Raw genomic sequence first — 8,142 nt, forward strand, 5'->3', positions numbered from 1 at the left:
TTTATTTTTTTTTTCTCTCTCTAAACACATTATTTCTCTCTCTCTCTAAACCAGCGTTTTAAAAAACGCCGAGTCGAACCGGACTTCGACTCGGAAATCATGAAAAGGGGACCGGATCGCCAAAAAAATCGGAAATCGTCCGGTTCTAGAGAGAACCGGACGATTCTATACAGTGAATCGCCGATTCACTGTACGGAATCGGGGAGTCCGTACGGATTTTTTTTTTTTTTTTTTTTTTTTTTTTTTTTTTTTTTTTTTTTTTTTTTTTTTTTTTTTTTTTGTAATCCACGATAGATTATTTTGTAATACTTGATCGATTTTTTTGTAATCTATGATCGAATTGTTTTTGTTTTTTTGTAATCCATGATCGAATTTTTTGGTTTTTTGTAACCCATAATAGAATTTTTTGTAATCCATGATCGAAATGTTTGTTTTCTTTTCTTGTAATCCATGATCGATTTTTTTGTTTTTTTTTTTTTTTTTGTAACCCATGATAGAATTTTTTGTAATCATGATCGAATGTTTCGTAATACATGATCGAAATGTTTGTTTTTTTTTGTAATCCATGATCGAAATGTTTGTTTTTTTTTTTGTAATCCATGATTGAATTTTTTGTTTTTTGTTTTTTTTTGTAACCCATGATAGAGTTTTTTGTAATCCATGATTGAATTTTTTGTAATCCATGATCGAACTGTTTTTTTCTTTTTTTGTAATCCACGATTGAATTTTTTGTTTTTTTTTGTTTGTTTTTTTTTGTAATCCATGATCGAATTTTATGTAATCCATGATCGAATTTTATGTAATCCATGATTGAATTTTTTGAAAATTTGTGATTTTTTTTTTTTAATCCATGATCGAATTTTTTTTTGTAATCCATGATAGAATTTTTTGAAAATTTGTGATTTTTTTTTTAATCCATGATCGATTTTTTTGAAAATTTGTTTTTTTTTTTTTTAATCCATATTATTCAAAGAGAAAATGAGAGAGATGATGATTCTGAGGCCACCCTATCCCAGCTATATTATTCACATATCGAGTCCCAACAGCAACAGTGTAGGGATGAGCACGAAATACTGTAAATTAAATGCTGAATAACGGTTCATACAGGGAAAGAACATATCAATATTCGCATATTCATTCAAAAACATGAAAATTCTTAATGGAATACCCTCATTTTTTATTGAATTCCTAAAAAACAATATTTATAATGAATTTTAATAATTTTTTTTAATTTTTTTTAAGCTTTATTCTGACCGATTCACCCGATTCCCGATTCGGATCGCCGATTCGCCGATCCAAATCGATTTTTTGGAAGCCCTATCCGAATCACCGATCCGTTTTTTAAACCATTGCTCTAAAACACATTCTCTCAGCAAAAGCAACTAATCCTCTTCCGTACGTAAACAAACGCTCGTAACCAACCATGAACGCTGATGCACACACACACCGTACCATGCCTTTTTGACAAGTGTCGCTCCCTTACTGCATCAGCCCGAATATCGTTGGAGATACCACGTGCGCCTGAAAGCGAAACGCATGTGAAAGTAGTTCAATTTGTCAAATGTTATCCATTGGAGTGGGCCACTAGTGTTTTAAACTTCGGATAAGGGCATGGATCCGGGCGGGATAATATACATTCTCGGCTGCCAAAATCAGTTCAAAAAAATATAAATCGCGGTAACTTTTATCCCAATTATTTGGGTTGAATATTGTTATGTTATTCTACTCTATCAAGAACCTCACTCTCAATCACACCGTAATGTTCTCAAAGTCGGTTAGTTCAACTTGAAATCGGGCAATCAAAGAACCTCACTCTCAATCATACCACAATGTTCGCAAAGTCGGCCAATTCAACTCAAAATCGGGCAATCAAACCGGAATTGATCACTGGCCGATTTAGTTTTGGGTGGCTTAGGTGGTCTGGCCAGTATCTTTAAAAAAAAAAAAATCAACAAAAATCTACAAAATCCCAAAAAATAAGGGTACTTATTTATACATTTTTATTCTTTTTTGGATTATTTTTAAAATAGCCCGGGCCAGAACTCGATTATTTAAAACCCATTTTTTTTCACTACATTTCAACTTCATTTGGATTTGCTTTGCTTTGCTTAACTATGCTTTAAATATATTTTTTGTATTTTTTTAATACTTTTTGGACCGGTCGGGACATGCTCGATTAAGCGGGTGAACCGACCGATTTAAAAATTACTCGTTCCTGCCCTTGGCCAGTTTTTTAGTCCGATTCGATTTGTTGAACACTATGTGAACGTAGGTCACCATATGAGCATGTAATGTAGGATCATGATTAAGAAAGTAGATGTTACAAAAGTTTTATGCTGGTTGCCGACTTAATACAACCCTCGTAGTTTCTCTGTAGATTGACTATGAATAAGTTAGTCCAAAAAAAATAAATACTAATATTTAATTTTCACTCAATTAACAAAATTTTATTAAAATGTTGGTATATTCAAGAATTAAAATAATTAAAAAGGAAAGAAGTAGCTAAATGCAGCTGATCCGGATTGCCGATTAACTAAATGAGTTTATTCAAATCAGATGGTTTATCGATTCCGACTAGAAACCTGGTTAATCCCTTGCCAATTCCTAATCTAGATCGACATTTTCTTAATCATTCAACTTGGTATTACACGCAAAACCATTGATTGTTAAAAGGGGCACGTTTAAAATGGCTCATGTACTCTGGAGATCTGGAGGCAAAGAGCTGGAATTGTCTGATAATTTGCCCTAAAAAAGTGGGTATTTGTCTGGTTTTTGTTTAAAAATAAGGAACTGAAGAAAGGGGAAAAAACACAAAAATTTAATTAGAAAACCCTTGTCAAAACAGCAGCTGTTTATGTGTATTTTTTAAGTATATATAAAAATAAAGAGTTGTTGATTATGTGATGGAATTCATCTTGGCAATTCAAATAATCAAATAATATTCAAGTATTAAAAACATTTCAAATTCAAAACAACGTCCAACAACTCGACTTTTTAGTAAAAACACAACATTGCCTTATTATATCAGTAAAAAGGGCTTTAATAGAAACACAATAAAACTACCTTAAGTTATTATTCTTTGCTTTTGCTTCTACAGTTGGTAGTGACTAATTGAGGTATAACTCTAATATGTTCGAAAAAACCCCTATTTTAAATAGAATTTTGCTAACTATAGTGTTACAAGAGACACTATAGAATTTTGCTAACTATAGTTAGCCAAGGTCCAGGCCCAGCCCATTGCCACCCTTATTTTTATTAGGGGCCATGCCAACATGACCTGAGGGCCATCTCTGACTTGGGCTAGGGCCGAGATGTTTCTTTCCCTTCCTTTTTTATCTTTTATTTTTTAAAATAGTACCTGGTACAAATAAGGCTAGGGACTTTTTGGCCCGGGCCAGCCCTATGGGAACAAGGGCTGGCGAAGGTCAGGGCCCGGCCCACTGCCAACCTAGTCCGGAGAGATGAAGAAGGGGCAGGTGTACAAAGAATGGAGAGAGAGAGAGAGAGAGAGAGAGGCTAGACGTAGTATGTAGGATAATAAAATTTGGGGGAGCCTATATGATTTTTGGATATTATTTGGAATAAAATATGTGGTTTGTGAATTGTCCTAAATAAACATCCCTCTCTCTTCTCTTCTTTCATGCGTCTCTCCCTCCCTCTCTCACAATGAGTTATCCGATTTATGGTCATTGCAAAACTCCTTTTTTATACCTACTTCTGTTTTGGGCCTTTTTACTTAGGACGCGGTTAGCATGTGGCCAAGCTTCCACATATACAAATGGAGGCTCGGTAATAAATATATTTTTAAAATATAATTTGGTCGTAATTTTTAGAAAATATATAATCTTTAATATGGAGATCATGAATATGAATATGAATAAATAAATAAATAAATAAATTTTGAAAACTATAAATAATAATTGTATTAAGAAGACATTTGGATTGTTAGTTACAACTGTTTTTAGATGGACCACCTATTTGCATCCATCTTTGAGATGAATGCTTTATACCTTTGGACCGCATATTGTACAATGCGGTCCAGCCCGCATGAAACAATTTTTCTTTTACTTATCAAACTATATTTGGACCTTTTTATTTATTTTCACATTTTGTCGATAGAATTTAGAACATTAAAAGTAGTGCTAGTTTAGAGTGCTCCAAACCTTTCTTTTTTATGTTAAAGTGGGGCCGGTGGAAATGGAACTCTTGATGTTGCATTGCAGATCCACTTACTATGACGGCTATGTCAAGTATTTTAAAACTCCATGATTCCTGATCTGGATCATCGATTTGCATGGGAATCAGTTGAGATCGAAACGATTCTGGGATGGTATGGATCCTCGCCAGGTTTCCCCCTAAATCCACCTTCTAATATATATATACATATAGAGAGAGAGAAAGAAAAAATATCCCCTTATCCCCTATTATCTCATGATACTCAATAATTGAAAATATTACTTGTAAGCAAAATGAGTCAATCTTTTTTATCTTACAACCTCTTGGATCCCATTGACCACAAATCTTTGACCCAACGAATTGAAAAAATGATATCCTATCATTCTTCTCCCTTAATGTGAGTATTTCGAACCACCCTCTCTCTCTCATCACCATCTCTCTCTCTCTCTCAAAATTCCATTTCTTTTTTTACTAAACAGAGTTGTAAAAGCTCTCTCTCTAGATCATTTCTCTCTCCTCTCTCTTTCTAAAAAACCTACAGATATGAAGCCCCTACTGTCCTATTCTATCTCTAACCTACCGATCTAAAAACCCCACAGAGCTCTATATCTTTCTCTACCTCTTCTCTCTCTCTTCCCTCTTCCTTCCTGCAACTAAAAACCCCACAGAGTCCATGGCCATTGTGGATGCAACTTGCCAACAGAAATAAGTCTTTTCACCCATGAACTCATTTGTTCAAGAAACTTATCTTTTACCCAACAAGTTATAAAACCTTAACATACATAAAGCTCTTCAACTCCCTATTTACAGTTTTCAGAAAAGAAAACGAAAATTTACAGGTTTTAAGATCGCTAGATTCATTGCTAAAAAAAACCTATTTATTTGATTTTGCAACTTCAGTTTCTGGTAATCCATCTCACTTGTCAGATTAATCAATTAGTGAATGGAAATAAAGTCTTGAGCCAATTGAAAAGAAAACCCAAACATTGGGTATCAGAGAGAGAGAGAGATGATGTAGATAGGGTATCAAGGCAAACTGAGAGAGAGATAATGTAGAGAGGGTATTACGGCAAAAACGTATGCAAAGAAAGTCGCCACATTGAAGTTCATTCTTAGCTTTGAGAATTTGAGGGAAATCAGCACGCACAAGCATTGCTTGTTGAGTCCCAATGCATGCTATTGATGTGTCTATAGGACTAACTTCATAAGTATGCATAGTAATATCATGTTTTTTGAATAGCTTCGTCTTCCTCGGAATTTGATGCATCTCCATAAGCAATGGCCAAAAGGGCAAGTGAAGAAATGTTATGATTGGTTGTTGAAGAATCAGATTTTTCTAGGATCCTCGGATATGCATCCTGACCATCTTTCTCATCCTTGATGAGAGGTAGATTACAGTCTTGATGAGAGGTAGAGTATTCCTGATCATCTCTCTCATCTGCTTTTGTATATCCTGCAACAAAATAAATGGCATAAAGAACTCCAAAGATAATGCCATTTTCTACTAAAAGAAAGTAACAGGAATTCCATAACTTTGGGTATCAGAGAGAGAAAAATGGAGGTTTAAGAGAGAGAGATGGTGATTTCAGACTGGGTATCAGAGAGAGAGAGATAGAGGTTTGAGAGAGAGAGACAGTGATTCCAGACTTTGGGTATCATAAAGAGAGAGAGAGATAGAGGTTTGAGAGAGAGAGAGAGACGGTGATTCTAAAGAGAGAGATATGCTTTGGGTTTTTTAGAGAGTTTGTAGTTTCATTTTTGGAGAGACAAAAGAGACAATGACGATGTAGAGATGGTTAACTTTATGTATTAGAGAGAGATAGATGGTATGCTGAGAGAGAGAGCTTTGAGAGATAGGTGTCATTTTAGTATTTGTGTGGGTCAAAAATTAACAGTGAAAGGGGTACAGGAGGTTGCAAGATAAAAAAAATGGAGACTTTATGCTACAAGTAATATTTTCAAACATTGAATTTGATGAGAAATAGAAGCAAAAAATAGGAGTAAAAAGATATTTTCTTTTATATATATGTAAATAAATGACATTGTGAGACCCTCCCACACCTATGTGTGTAGGACCCCAATGGATCACCATTAAATTTGACACAGATCTTTAGAAAAGTCAAGTCCTACACACCCATGTGATAACTTTTCTAGAGATTTGTGCTAAATTTAATGATGATTACACATATGGGTGTGAGAGGGTCTCATAGGATCATTACTCATATATATATATAAAACCATACGCAATGCCTATAGGCAAAAATTGACAGTGATTTCGCCTACCCCCATTACTGTCCAAAGTTCATCACGCAGTTACGATTGTCCGATAGTGTTTCATTTTTTTCTACAAATCATAATAACGTGAAATTTGAAGCATACATTCATAAAAAATAGAGGAATCTTCGAAAAATATAAAAAAAATACTTTACATGAAAACAATTAACCAAAATACCTTGAAAAGTTTTAGGGGTATTTTGGTCAAGTTTTTCACGGATATTTATTTTTATATTTTTATTAGATGCGCCTCAGTAAGATGTACATACTCTCTAAATTTTAGGTTATTCTGATTTGTAGAAAAAAAAATAAAAAATAAAACATTACCAGACAATCGTGACCATACGATGAAATTTGGACGGTGATGAGGGTAGACGAAATAGCTATTTATTTTCGCCTATAGGTGTTAAGAAGACTTTTCACACACACACACACACACACACACACACACACACACACACACACACACACACACACACACACACACACACACACACACACACACACACACACACACACACATATATATATATATATATATATATATATATATATATATATATATATATATATATATATATATATATATATATAACAAGAGTAACGATCCTATAAGATTATCCCCCATCTATGTGTGTAGGACCCTAAATGATCACCATTAAAGTTGGCACGGATTTTTAGAAAAGTTATGACATTGGTGTGTGATATGACTTTTTTATAGATCCGTGCCAAATTTAATAGTGATCCTTTAGAGTCCTACATGCATGGGAGGGAGAGGGTCTTCTAGGATCATTTCTCATATTAAAAAAACTAATCTACTATATTTTTACGCCCCTTTAAATCTCCTCCTAAACCTTAAGTTTTATTTTATTTTATTTATTTTTAGTACTTTTAGGTTATCGATTCGGACCGATCTTGATTACCTATCCAGTGATTTGACATAGATTTATGAGTGAATAATAAGCAACTCTGATCCAAGTTTTGAAACACTGGTGTCAAGAGTGCACCTCAGTCCTGTGGTTTGAACCTTTTAACTTCCAAAAACCTCATAACATTACTGAAATTTTGATATGACACGTATTGGTCAATGATCATAATGACATAGGGCTGGCAATGGGCTAGGCCGTGGCCTTGGCTCGGCCATATTCCCCTAAGGGCTGGGCCGGGTGAAGTGGAAATTAAAAGAAAAACAAAGCAAAATGATAAAAAAAATATAAGGGCCGGGCCGAAACAGATCGGGCCTCTCTTAGCCTAGCCCAAGCTCAACCCTTAACCAAGTCCAAGCTCAACCTTGAGCCACATTTAGTGGCTCAGGGCCTTTTTTTTTTAGGGCGGGGCCAACACTGGGCCATTGGCACCCTTATAATGACTATCATAGCCATCAAGCTTATCACCGTTGGATCATATAGTTGGACGGCGATAGGGAGAAAGTTAAGCTATATAGGATAATACGTTGAAATTGCAACGTGGGACCTTTTCTCCATTGTTGTCGAACCTATGGTTGGGGCGTTGAGAATCGATACCATAAACTTGTTATAATCATGACTTTATGGGCCACATTCTAGGCCCACGAGTTCTATTTTTTACTTGAAACAAAAGTTTTTTAAAAAAAATACACAAAGCTTTTTTATTTTTTTGTCACTAAAAATTCAAAGAGTTAGTACAGTGTCATATTTCTTATTGTTTTTAAAA

Source organism: Amborella trichopoda, chromosome 3 (genome assembly GCF_054954075.1).
Source record: "Amborella trichopoda isolate Santa Cruz 75 chromosome 3, AtrichopodaSantaCruz75HAP2 v2.0, whole genome shotgun sequence".
Lineage (NCBI taxonomy): Eukaryota > Viridiplantae > Streptophyta > Magnoliopsida > Amborellales > Amborellaceae > Amborella > Amborella trichopoda.